This window comes from Neofelis nebulosa, chromosome 1, assembly GCF_028018385.1.
Source record: "Neofelis nebulosa isolate mNeoNeb1 chromosome 1, mNeoNeb1.pri, whole genome shotgun sequence".
NCBI lineage: Eukaryota > Metazoa > Chordata > Mammalia > Carnivora > Felidae > Neofelis > Neofelis nebulosa.
The window spans coordinates 122,003,133-122,016,693 of record NC_080782.1 but is presented as its reverse complement, the minus strand read 5'-3'; the positions used below and the strand labels follow the sequence as shown (position 1 = coordinate 122,016,693).

At 45.0% G+C, this 13,561-nt stretch overlaps 1 pseudogene; it reads right to left on the bottom strand.

The window, feature by feature from the left end:
* Positions 1-278: 278 nt before the first annotated feature.
* The window catches only part of LOC131518702 (F-box only protein 27-like), a 77,812-nt pseudogene continuing 64,529 nt past the window's right edge, over positions 279-13,561 (bottom strand).

Here is a 13,561-nt window from a genome sequence, read left to right as displayed (position 1 = left end):
AAGCAGAAACAGGAGGAGACAAGGGAAGAGGGGGCTGGGGCTGGATCAGAGTGCTTCTGTGGGGAGGGTGAAGAGCCCTCTCCAGGACCAGCATCCCTCCGTGCTCACCTGCTGCCTCCCCCAACCCCCATGGGAGAAGGACTGCCCTAAAACAGCAGTAGGTAGATCTGATGGAAGAGCTTTCTTCTAGTAGTTTCCAGAACCTAAAGAAGAGACCCAGCAAGACCCTCGAATGAACCTTGGAGTACACAAGATGTCAGGGAGGTATAAGCCCTTGGTTAATGAGAAGTCCTGGCCAGTGATCCCAGGTCCTGGAAGGCACCAGTCAGGTTGTTTTGTGACAGGTGGGCCCACACCATCACACTGGAGTTGGTCCCACCAGGTCTGTAGTGACCAGCCCAGATCTGCATGTTCTGGCCCCAGCGTTGGAAAGACACAAAGCCCCTGGCCCATCTTGATGTTGGAGAACACTTGGGTGACCTGAAAGCAACCACTGTTGTACCACTGCTGAATGGGATCAGCCATAGCAGAGAATTTACCCACAGCAATCTGGTTGACATCAGTCAGAGACACAAATCTCCATCTTGCCACTATCGAGCAGTTCCAGCCATCAGCCCTCCTCCTCCGGGCCCAAGACCTGCTTCTTGAGACATGAGCTGAAGGAAGACACGAAGCAGGTCTGCAAGGGGGCTCCCGGGGCACCATTGGCCTGTTCATCTCCACCACGCAGCCACCCCACCATGCTGCACCATTGTTTCCGGAGGCCTCTTGGCCACAGGGATTGCCTATAAGGTTGCATTCGATGTCTCTGCTCTTGATTGCAGAAGCGGCCCAGGAGGCAGGGGCTGGCCTGATGGACGCGGGGCAGGCCGCTGAAGGCGAGGGGCAGCAGAGCGCTGTGGTCCCGGGAAGGTCATTCATCAGGACATGCCAGCCCCTGTGTACCTGGCAGCTGCACCCCAGCAGTGTGCATGGAGACACATGGCTCAGCACCACCAGGAGCAGCTTGGGTGGCAGTTGACTCAGGTCCAGCACCTCCTCAGGTTCAGGCTCCAGTGCAGTGACCCGGAGACGGTGGCTGGAGGGGGGCAGGAGAGGGACCAGTTCCTGGAGGCCAAGGCGCCCATGGCCTTACACCATGTGCTCCCCCTCACCGGGCTCAGCAGTGACTTAACTCTCAAATTTCTGAACACACTCATCTGCCTATAGGTGTATCATCACTTCCAATCCACCAGCCTCGGAGGCCTCTCTTTTATGCAGTGAATCCAGCCACCTATGCCTGACTCTTTTGTCGCCCTGCTCCTCCCGCATCCCTTTGGACTTGGTTCATCCCTCTGTTACATGTCTACAGCCTGCATCTCACCACTGGCTGCTTCTTCCCTTTGCAATGTCTGAGTGTCTCTGATCCTGCCAAGGGACCATGCCTTGTCCCACAGCCTCGCTAGTTTCCATCCAGCCTTTCTTCTTCTTTGTTACCAGAGCAGTCCATGCGAACCATGTACACTTACTTTTATCCTCTACCTACCCCGGTTGCTGTCTGCCCCTTCCCCACCGTGTCACACAGGTAAACTCCTGGCCACCCACGACTTACTTCCCCAATGCCGAGTCTCCTTTGGATCCTTCCCTCCTTGGACCTCCTGTTGCATATAGGGCAGGAAAGCCCTCCCTCCAACTTCAGCTCTCCTCTCTTAGCTCCTGAGACTTCATGCTCACTTGCGCCATTTGTTTTTCTCTCCAGCGTGAATTTCTCTCCCTCCATTTCTAAATTCATGGCTGGGGCGCCTGGGTGGCTTAGTCGAGTGAGTGTCCGACTTTGGCTCAGGCAGCTCGGGTCTTGATCTCACGGTTCGTGGGTTCAAACCCCCGCGTCAGGCTTGGTGCTGACAGGTCAGAACCTGGAGCCTGCCTTAGATTCTGCATTTCCCTCTCTCTCTGCCCTTCCCCCACTTGCACTCTCTCTCTCAGGAATAAATAAACATTAAAAAAAGCCCCAAACTAAAGAATTCATGGCTCCAGGGTTACCTCCTTGATGTACTTTCATTCTGTTTTCTCTTTGGGTGACGTATTTGACCACCATCTAAATACCAGGCAGCTCAGACCTCTGTCTCCAAGGTTGTGAGCAGGGTGTTGGTTGGAAATGCCTTCAGGGCCAAGCAGGTAAAGGCAGTGATGGAGGCAGAGTGTGGCAGGCCAGAGAAGCCCTTATTCTAGCTAAAGAGAAGGGCTGCTTCCGAGCTCCACCGATGGTTGACAAGCAACAGTTCAGGACCAGTGTTGCCAGATTCCCAATTTTCCCTAAAGAAACCGGAAATATATAATCCTATTTGGAATCTCTCAGTGATTAAATATTGGTTCGAAAATGTCCGTAGGGACCAAAGCCCATTTGAGAACGATGTCTGGTGTAAAGGGCTACCTGTTTGGGATAACAGTTTGACTCATAGTCCACTGATTGGCTAATACTTTTATTCCGAAGCCTACGGGTACTTCACATTGAATGTGCGCCACACCGTCTTTTCTCCACACCCTCCTCCCTCTTCATGGGCACCTCATCTCAGTTAATGACACTTCCTTCTATCCATTCACCCAAGCTGGAATTATGGAAGAGGGTGTCCTTTTCTTCTGTAACTCCTCCTCCATTTTCAATCAACCACCAGATTCTACCAACATAACTTCCTAAATAAACCATGAATCTGTTCTCACGTCTGCACTCCTCGCCACCATTATCATAGTTTAGGCTTCTAGCATCTTCTGCCTGGACCAGTAGGCTCCCGAGTGTTTCGAGTGATGATTCATCATAGTTAATTCCCTCTGTGTATAAATTATTATTCTGAGCCAAACGTGTAATCGCGGTCCCTTGACAGTGATTGGTTTTGAAGTGGGCTTGTGATCCAATCTGGGCCAGTGGGATGTGAGGCAAAATTTGCTGGGAAGCTTCTGGAAGTTTTCCTTGTTAAGAAAGAGACCGAAGAAGAAACTGCTCCCTTCTGTCTGTGGGCTTCTCTGTATCCGTACATCACTCTAGGAACTGCTACAGCCGTCTGGCATAGATGAGGAAAGTCAGCCTGCAGGCAGACCCCACCACAGAGCATGGTGTCCTGGAGAGAGGATGGAACCTGGGTCCGTGGTTGCGTTTTTGAGCCACCGAATCAACCACGTCTGCGGCCTGTCATCTCAGAGTTTGCAGCTATGTTGGATAATAAGTCTCTTGATAAATTCCGGCAGTTAGACTCAGAGCTTTGTGTTTAAGGGAGCCAAAGGCATCCTGACTGGTACCCTCGTCTCCCGCCTTGAGGTCTGTGCTCCGTCACCCCACATGACACCTGACTTTCAGGGTGGTCCCTCTAGATGCTAATCTGACCACATTGCCTCCCGCTCATAGCTCCCATCGCCCACAGGATAAAGTCCCAGGACCTTGGCAGAATATACAAAGGCTTCCATGACAGACCTCCTGCCTCTATAGCCGAATCGGCTCTGGCTCCTTAACGTAAACCTTATGCTCACTTTGGTGTGATCTGCTTGCAGTTCCCTGCCTAGGCGATACCGTTTAACTCTTTCATTCATTGGGCAGATATACACAAGTGTCACCTCTGGGCCAGGAGTAGTTCTAGGCATCCCAGCTACCGCTCCCAAGTCCCGTGCTCTAGCCATCTCCTCTCCCTGGGGTACCTCCCCCACTATCTTTATCTGACTAATGCTCTCTTTTCATTTCCTGTTCCAGTCCAGTGTTAGCACTTGTGATAGCTTTATATACATAGTTGGCTCTTGAATAACACAAGTTTGAGCATCGGAGGTCCATGTATAAATGTGGATTTTTTTCTTGTAGATACAGAACAGTACTGTAAATGTATTTTCTCTTCCTTGTGATTTTCATAATAACATTTTGTTTTCTTAATAACATTTCCAGCAAAATTTGTTGTAACAATACAATATATATTACATGTTAATAGGCAAAATATGTGTAAATTGACTGTTGATGTTATTGGTAAGGCTCTGGTCAACAACAGGCCATTAGTAGTTAAGTTTGGGGGGAGTCAAAAGTTATACATGGATTTTCGAATGCACGGGGTCTGTGGCCCTAACCCTTGCATTGTTCAAGGGTCAACTCTGTGTGCTTTTAACAATTGTTTATCTAATATTCTATTTTGGAAATTAAAAAGATAGAGTAAATTAAAAGAATAGTATAAGAAATGTGTATATATTGACCAAATTACATTTTGCAGATTTGTTCTTTTCCCCCCATCCCCCTTAGTACATATATACACACACATACACAGATAGGCCTGTCTTTTTCTGAGCCATTTGAAAGTAACTTTTAGATATCATGACTCCTCTTCACGAATAGTTCAGCATGTATCTCCTAAGTACAAGGACCCCTTAAAAAATTTTTTTAATGTTTATTTATTTTTTAAGAGACGAAGAGACAGAGTGTGAGTGGGGAAAGAATAGAGAGAGAGAGGGAGACACAGAATCCGAAGCAGGTTCCAGGCTCTGAGCTGTCAGCACAGAGCCTGATGTGGGGCTCGAACCCACCAGCCGTGAGATCATGACCTGAGCCGAAGTCATACGCTTAACCGACTGAGCCACCCACGTGTCCCAAGGACCCTTAAAAAAAAAATTTATGTTTATTTATTCTTGAGAGAGAGAAAGACAGAGTGTGAGCAGGATAGGGGTAGAGAGAGAGGGAGACACAGAATCCGAAGCAAGCTCCAGGCTCTGAGCTGTCAGCACAGAGACCAACGTGGGGCTTGAACCCACGACCACGAGATCATGATCTGAGCAGAAGTTGGAGGCTTAGCCGACTGAGCCACCCAGGTGCTCCAGGACATTTTCTTACATAACTACATTATTACACCCAAGAATTTAATAATAACACAGTAAACTTTTTTGATATTTGGTTCGTAGTCATATATCTGCAGTTTTCCCAAATGTTTGTGGCTTTTTTATCCATCCAGGATCTTCTAGGCTAAGTACTCATCTCTTTCAGGAGGGATTCCTTGAATGCCTTCAGCCTCCCAATGCTCTGGGAATGTTTTGTGCAGATTGCCATCATGGTATTCACCACTCTTTATGTGTGCCTCCCCTTCTTCAGAGTGAGTCCTGTGTCATGCTTATCTTGTCAGTGCCCAGCCCAGTGTGTGGCACATAGCAGATGCTCAGCGTTTGTTGGCTGAATGGGTGATTGAGTAAGTGGCAGAATTGGAGACAAAGCCCATGGCCTCATTGCTGGTTTCTTCCTTCCATATGTAACTGCATTGTGCAGACAGTGATGTTAATAATGTAAGAACAGAGTCCCATCTGCCAAATGGCGAGAAGAGAGGTAATCCAGATAGAAAATGGTGAACAATGGAAATAGCCAACAATTAATAACATCTAAGGCCGTGCTGATAGAGAAGCATGCCCCTGATTACTGAGAACAGCAGTAGAGAAAGACATCAGCCTTCTATCAGTTGTTGCAAAGGCCACATCACATTTGCAGGTTTATCTTCTACAGAAACCAGGCCCCCCCCCCCTTTTTTAATGTTTATTTATTTATTTTTGAGAGAGAGAAGGAGAGAGACAGAGCACAGGTGGGGGAGGGGCAGAGAGAGAGGGAGACACAGAATCTGAAGCAGACTCCAGGCTCTGAGCTGTCAGCACAGAGCCTGATGCGGGGCTCGAACTCACGGGCTATGAGATCATGACCTGAGCCCAAGTTGTATGCTTAGCCGACTAAGTCACCCAGGCACCCCAACCAGGACCCCTTCTAAGTGAAGTTTCCGCAACACCCATGTATACCTGGAGCCATAGTCTCTCCCGGGATGAGTTTGTCAGCCAGCTAGGATGGGTCTGATCTTACCGGGGTAAAGTGTCCCTTAGCTCCGATGCAGCATCTCTTCCCACTGTTTGAACTTTATTTCTGGAATTATCTCAGAAGTTTTCTGAGTGTACAACATCTGATACCATAATTAATATTTATTTCCAGAGACACTAAATATGAACCCAAAGAACATTTCCATTCTGCTGATGACACTCCCTTAATCGAGAATGTGGAAGCAGGGTCAGGATGAGCCAGGTCACTCAGAAGGCTGCTGGCTGTTTGTGGGGAAGTGACCTCTTGCCATCTTCCTTGGAGGATTCCTTTTCTTTCCTAACTGACCACAGTGTTGTTTGCTTGCTTTCTGAAGACTGTTGGGTTCTCTACAAGAGGTCATGAGGAATTTTTAAAAATTCCTCAAAGCCATTAAAACAGGCAGATATAATCTTCCCAGCTATGATAGGGACCGATCTAAAGGCAGTGCAGCCCAACTCCATCCTTCTCCTGCTGGACACAACTCTAGGCACCTACGAAGGACCAGGCATTGCAGATACAAAGATAAATAAGCCCCTGCTCTCCAGGAACTCATCATCTGTTGGGGTAGCAGCCATACAAAGAGTCTCCAAGTTTATGGGGAAGGCAACGAGAGAGATATGCACAGGACACTACAGACCTCAGAGAAAGGGGCACTCATCCAACCCAGGAAGGGTGAGGCAAGGAAGAGCTGAGTGGTGAAAGTGGGCATAGGATAGAGAGGAAATGGTTAGGTCGTTTGGGGGATTCTAGGCTAAAGGGCATGGAATGAGGCACCTATGGAGATTTCCATCGTCATGATGAATGTGAGGACAAAGCAATCAAGGTCTCCATGTGCAGAGGATGCAGAGAGAGGGCCATTTTTGATAATGTAAGATGCCAGCACCAGAAGTTCAGTGGCCGTCTCTTAGCTGACTTGGGAAGACTTTGCCTGTCTGGTTCTGGGTGATCCTTTAATGTCACTCCCACTAAGGGTTAACGGTAGAAGACATCCTCCCCCCTCTCCCACCACCTCAAAAAAACCAAAAAAACAAAAAAACCAACACCAAAGTCAGTGAAGGTAATATACCACCATCTATTTAGCTGCTGAAGAATTTACCATTCAAGGAGATAGGACCCTGCCTCACCAGAGGCGTTTAACAGTCCAACACTATCACATTACCCAGATTGTATAAAGAGTATGAATGATTTCCGCTCACAGACCTCTAATGGAGGTATCTCTTTACAAAGCCCCTACTTCAGGCCAGCTGAATGCCTCAGCAGCGCCTCCGAAACCCCGCAGCCCTAATCCCTTTAGCAACAAAGGTCTGTTTCTTTGCTTAGCATGAAGTAGGCCTCAGAGGCCTGTGTGTGTCTTCGCCTGTAGACCAGAAGCCTCCTGTTTACAATTTCCCTATTCCTGTTTTTAATGTTGTTCTGAGAGCAGCCACAAAGGGCTAGTTTTGTCCAGCAGGAACAAGGGAGCTATTAGAGAGAGACAGAGGAAGGAAGGAAGGGCGATCGCAGGGAGGACTCCTCAAGGGATTAGCAGACACAGCTGTTCCCGAAGGGAGAGGAGCTCCAGGCTGTTTATAATTTCCGTCACATTTACATTTTTTAATATTTTATTTCCTCAAAAACTTTTTTTTCTGATCAGTTTCCTATCCACCATCTAAGGGGAACATCTTGTTGCCATATTGATAGACTTAGGGACATGTTTTGCTATATGTACTGAGGATTTAGCTTTTTACTTCACTGCTCTGCAAATCTGGTGTGGTGATCTCCAGCGCTCTGTGAGGTCACAGACCTCCAGACCACCAGGTGCCCGAGGAAATTGACTGAAGGGACTGGTGTCATTTCTTGTCCCATTTGTGCAAACCTTTGGAGTTTTTTTTAGGCTGTATCTGATTCATTTAGATCCCATAGAACACTGACTGTCTGCACAGTGTCCCAGACCTACATATATATATATATATATATATATATATATATATATATATATATATTTAAGTTTATTTATTTATTTTGAAAGAGAGAGAGAGAGAAAGAGAGAGAGATTGAGAATCCCAAGCAGGGTCCACGCTGTCATTGCAGAGCCAGAAGTGGGGCTCAAACTCACAAATTATGAGATCATGACTTGAGTCAAAATCAGGAGTTGGGCACTTAACCAACTGAGCCACCCAAGTGCCCCAAAAGACCCTTTTCAAATGCACCTGATGTTTATCTTTATATCTAACCATTGTATTATAAAGTGTATTACCTACAGGTGGAGAATCTGTCATACTCCATATTGCTAAAATGTCTTATTCCACTGGCTTTAAGAAGATTGTCTATGTTTTCATCCTGGAAACAAATGTTTGTGTCACCTTCTAGTTCTTGCCATGAATATTTTTCTATCCCAACAATAGTGTGTCCCTCTTTTATTTAAAAAACATAGAATTATGTTTCTCTTCTATTTAAAAATGTACACATATCCAGTGTTAGGTCATGCATATTTTTCTATCCAATGTCTGTCTGTCTGTCTCTTTTTTAAACTCCTTTTCCCTCCCTTCTCTTATCCTCCTCCCTGTTAAAATATTAGCAGTTTGGGGATGCTTGGGTGGCTCAGTTGGTTAAGCATCCGACTTCGGCTCAGGTCATGATCTCACGGTTCGTGAGTTCGAGTCCCGTGTCTGGATCTGCGCTGACAGCTCAGAGCCTGGAGCCTGCTTCAGATTCTGTGTCTCCCTCTTTCTCTCCCCCTCCCCTGCTCATGCTCTGTCTCTCTCTCTTTCTCTATCTCTCAAAAATAAATAAATATTAAAAAAAAATTAGCAGCTTGTATATCCTTCTACACCTAGCTCTATGCTCAAATAAGGATATGGAAAAAAATTTTTTTTGTTCGGGATTGGGAGAATTACTGTTTGTTACTACAGTGGGACTATGTATTAGCTACTTCCCTACATCTTGCTTTCCTCACTTAACAATGTACAGAGGAAATTGCATTTAATATATTTTTAACCTAACATGGTCTGTGCAAGTGCACTTTGCCTAAGGAGGCTTTGGCTAAAGTTGCAGATGCCCGCGTATGTGTCAATTCCATTTTTTTTGAAACCATTTTTGTTAAGTTTGACTTTTTCCTGGGGAGCATAAGTCAAGATACAAATGACTTTCTCAAATGTCCAGTCAGCCTGCTGCTGACCCTTTGGGCTTTTGTTGCCTTTGGGGTACATTTCTGGACTTGACCGTCTTTTAGATCCGGCTGACGTCCTACTACTGTTACAGAAATATTCCTCATGGTAGGTCTCAAAAGTTAAGTGTATGCGATTTCCTTTAGCAGGGGTCTGGGATGTGAGCTAATCTTTAAGTAAAGGAGAGAAGGGACAGTGATTAACATTCTCCCAACTCACTCAGGGACAGCTGTTCCGAACCTTTCCTTCCTGCTCGAAGCAGTAACTAGTTTTCAAGAGGAATTAAAAAAAAATTTTTTTTTAAAGAAGAATATGGAGTTCTTCCAGGATTGCTCAACTTTTCTTTCTCTAAAGTAAAATACTTCAAACCATGTGCCAATCCAAATGTACTTTCTGTATTCGTCTTCACTGGAAATGTGGACCATAAGATAAGATGCATAGCCCTTGGTATATTGTTTTACAGAACTGGCCAGGAAAAAGCCACAATTTCAGCTGCTTTGATTTCCCCTATGCTTTTTCGAGAGGAATGCTAAGGATATTTTAGGGAACGTGAGCTTCCGCAAACCCCTGTCATCTGACTACTCCTGTTGTGCAGGCTTCTTTGGCAGGATTACAGATTTGAGGTGGTGATTACTGTTTTGGTGATTACATGCCTTTTGGGGGATCATTTTCTGATGAAAAAAAGTTTTTAAAGATGTCTTCCCATTCCAAGTATAAATTTAAGGTCCCGTGAATTTTAATAAATGTTTTATTTGAAAACATAAATTACCCAATATACACATATCCTTCGGGTTAGGAGTGTTAAGATTTCATGATCCCGTGCCAAGGACATTCCCTTGTAGGAAGGACATACCTTAGGTGGAGGAAGAGCTGTCTGTAGAGTCATGATGGCAGGCGGCGATCTCTGTCTAGCCATCCAAGAAACAGAATCAACTCCGACACGGTGGTTGCAGACATCACCACGCAAGCATCTTACATTCACAGAGATTATGTATTTAAAATTTATTGAAGATAATGCAGAGGTCCCCTTTAAAAAATATAGGGTGTATCGGTTTGACTAACCCCATAGTTAAATTGTGTATTATAGGTGGATCACATTGTAGGTGAAGAAACAGGAAAGATGCGCTCGTCCCTTGTAGCCTTTTCATTTGTCAGCATACAATCTAGAAGAAGTAGTCACCAAAAAGATAAAAAGGAAACTTAGTAAAATGTTAAATTTTTTCAAGATAACTTTTTTTTTTTAAAGTAAAAACTGCTTTTAGGGGGCAAATCATAAAAATGCAAGTTAACACAGAATCACGGAAAGTGAAAACAGAAGTCACCTTGCCCAAATTACACTCCCCAGTAACTACTATTTCTCTGAGCTGGTAGAATTAAGAGAACGTGATTTGGTGCTCCTGTGGTCTAAATAAGGGCTAGCTATAAATGATGTCAACTCAATCCTTAGGAAAAGGAAAACATTAATTTTGAAACCATTTTTTTCCATGTATTTATCTGGATAGTCATTTGGAACAAAGAAGAGTATTGGGGTGGGGAGATAGGCCTGGGGTTCTGGGACCCCTGCTTTATGAAAGCGATTCCTTTTTGTCCATTTTATGTATTCCTGTTTTGCCCAAGACAGTATATTTGTTTGCAGGGCAGGAAGGTGGAAGCATTCTGTTGCTGCTAAAAATTGTTTGAAAAATAATAGTTTTCTCTAGAGGATAGCTCGTTTTTCTACAGTTTTTAACATGCACTAGTTTTTTTTTTAAATTTTTATTTTTTTAACGTTTATTTATTTTTGAGACAGAGAGAGACAGAGCATGAACGGGGGAAGATCAGAGAGAGGGAGACACAGAATCTGAAACAGGCTCCAGGCTCTGAGCCGTCAGCACAGAGCCCGATGCGGGGCTTGAACTCACAGACCGTGAGATCGTGACCTGAGCCGAAGTCGGCCGCTTAACCGACTGAGCCACCCAGGCGCCCCAAACATGCACTAGTTTTAATGTTGCCTTGTCTAGTAGTATTTTATTTCATTTTGAATATGTATTTTAGAAAGAGAGTGCACAAGCGGGTGAAAGGGGCAGAGGGAGAGAGAGACAGTCTTAAGCAGCATGGAGCGTGATGCAAGGCTGGATACCATGGCCCTGGGATCATGACCTGAGCCAAAATCAAGAGTCAGACACTCAACTGACTGAGCCACCCAGGAGCCCTGCCTAGTAGTATTTTATCTGAGCCTTATGGGAGCCAAGTTGGACTTATCCTCTGAATACATTATTGCAAAGGTACCTACCTTCGAATTATACAGATTTTGAATCTTCTAAGTGTTGCCCATCATTGGGAAATAGTTTCTCATGTTGAGAATCAAGAGAAAAAACAAGCACTGAATGCCCTAACGTCTATCTCTATTACAAATCACCTAGAGCTCTGAGAACAGTTTTCTGTAGGAAAAACCACAGTGGCCATTCACATAAAATGTTAACTTGGAGTGGTTGACAAATGCTACTAGACCGTAGGTGTGATCCAACATATTTTGTTTGTGGAGTGAGGGAATCGGAGATCTTCCTTCCTATTATTGATCATTTCCCTTTTCTCATTCTGATAAAGCGTTCTTTCCTTGGGTTTTAACCAGTGACATGGTGCAGAATTAGATCCACATGTGCTGCTTTTTCCATTCTGTTTATTTCCAGTTGCTTTTTCTTTCAGTCTGAAGGAAAGGGAATTGAATGTCAGTCTTGGATTGTGTACATCGAATCTGTTGGAGAATCTTTTATATAACCAATACTCTATCCTCAGTAACTTCGAGTGCTGAAGTTACACTAAAATATTCGTTATAATCCTCATTTTCCTTTGCCTCTAATTTTCCAATAAGGTATCCTTTTGGACTGAAACTTTCCATGCTTGGTTTCAACTCAAAGGTGAGTTTATTTTGGAAAGTTCATACTAATTTAATTCAGGGACTTGGAAGGGATGTGAGAGTAAAAATATACCTTCTACTCTACAAATAAATGTAAGACTTCGGTCATAGATAACTCCGGAGAGGCCAAGCAGCGGAACAATAAACAGGTCTCAGAAAAATCCCTGTTAAACTGATGCAGGTTGAAGTGATTAACTCACATTTCCTGAAGGCACTGAACAGATTGGAGCTCCTTGAGGCTCTGTGGTCTCTTCCGAAGGACAGTGGCCACAACAGGGCATTTCAGGACCTGGGTGGATGAAAGAGGTGAGATATTTAGTTTGGATCCAGGCAGCCTACTTAGTGGTCTACAAAGTCCTAAAACATACTGATTATTGTTGAAGGCTCTTCTTCGGCAACAGGGGCTAGCTGATACATCACAAACACAAAATTACCCAAGCCCGTAACGTGATGTTTGTGGCTAGCACTCTGCGATGTTGAATGTCATTATCTAGAGCTAGGTTTCTCCACCTCAGCACATTTTGGGTAGATAAATTCTTCGTTGGCGCTGTAGGGTGGACATTTTGGGTAGATAAATTCTTTGTTGGCGCTGTACGTTCTGACGAGTGCATTGTAGGATATGTCCAGAGCCCTGGGCTGTACCCGCCAGGTGCCAGAAGCAAGCTGCTCTCTGCCCATCCTCCCCTTTTCCTGCTCCACCGCTCTCCGCCCCAGTCATAACAGTTAAAAATTTCTCCAGACATTGTCAAATGTCCTTAGTGTCGGGAAGAGCCCCCAGCTGAGAACAACTGGTTCAACTTTGAGTGTAGACCCATCTGAGCAAGATACTTGCACTAGACTGGAATCCATGCAGTGGGATATCTGGCATTTCAAATGAGGTCTTCCTAAAAAGTAGAGTTGGCATCGCAAAGAAGTAGCCCTCCTGTTCAAAGCTGCCCTCCCTGACTTGTGCCTTTTGCCCCCTCTCCATTCTGTTGCTTTTGGGGACTAGGTCACTACCTTTAAATTTGTTTTCCTCTTGAATTGTTGCTTCTCCACTGAAGCCTTTCCGTGAACTTTCAAGTATTTCCATCTTAGATGGCATTAGCTGCTCTAATTATTATACTTTCTAAAGAAGTAATCTCTCTGCCCAACATGGGGCTCAAACTCATGACCCCGAGATCAAGAATCACACGCTCTACTGACTGAGCCAGCCAGGTGCCCCCTCGGTATTATATTTTTTATTGTAAAGAAGAGCATTCACTCACTCTGTCAACAAAAGCTAGTACTAACCACGGCTGATGTACTGAGTATGCCCGTGCCCACTCTGCTCTAAGACGTTGTGCGCCTTTTCTGTCTTTATGGATGTCACTCTCTTGCGGGTACTGTTCTTATCCTCATTTTCCAGGTAAAGAACTAAGACACAGTGAGGTGAACTAACTGGTCCCAAATCTCATAGAAGCAGCACAAAGCGGGTTCGAGCCTGGGGTCCTGAGCACCTCCCTGTCCGAACAGCTCTGCTATCCTGTCTGTCCATCCCACACATCTCTGTAAGGCCTCCTCACAACTATTATACGGTAAAGTTTTAAAATCTGCCTTTAAGAATCCAACGAATACTTGTAAGTATGACAAGGGATCCATCCTGTACACTGGGTGATGCAATGACGAACATGGTGTGATCCCTGCTCGCAGTGTGGTCAGCAGTCAGAA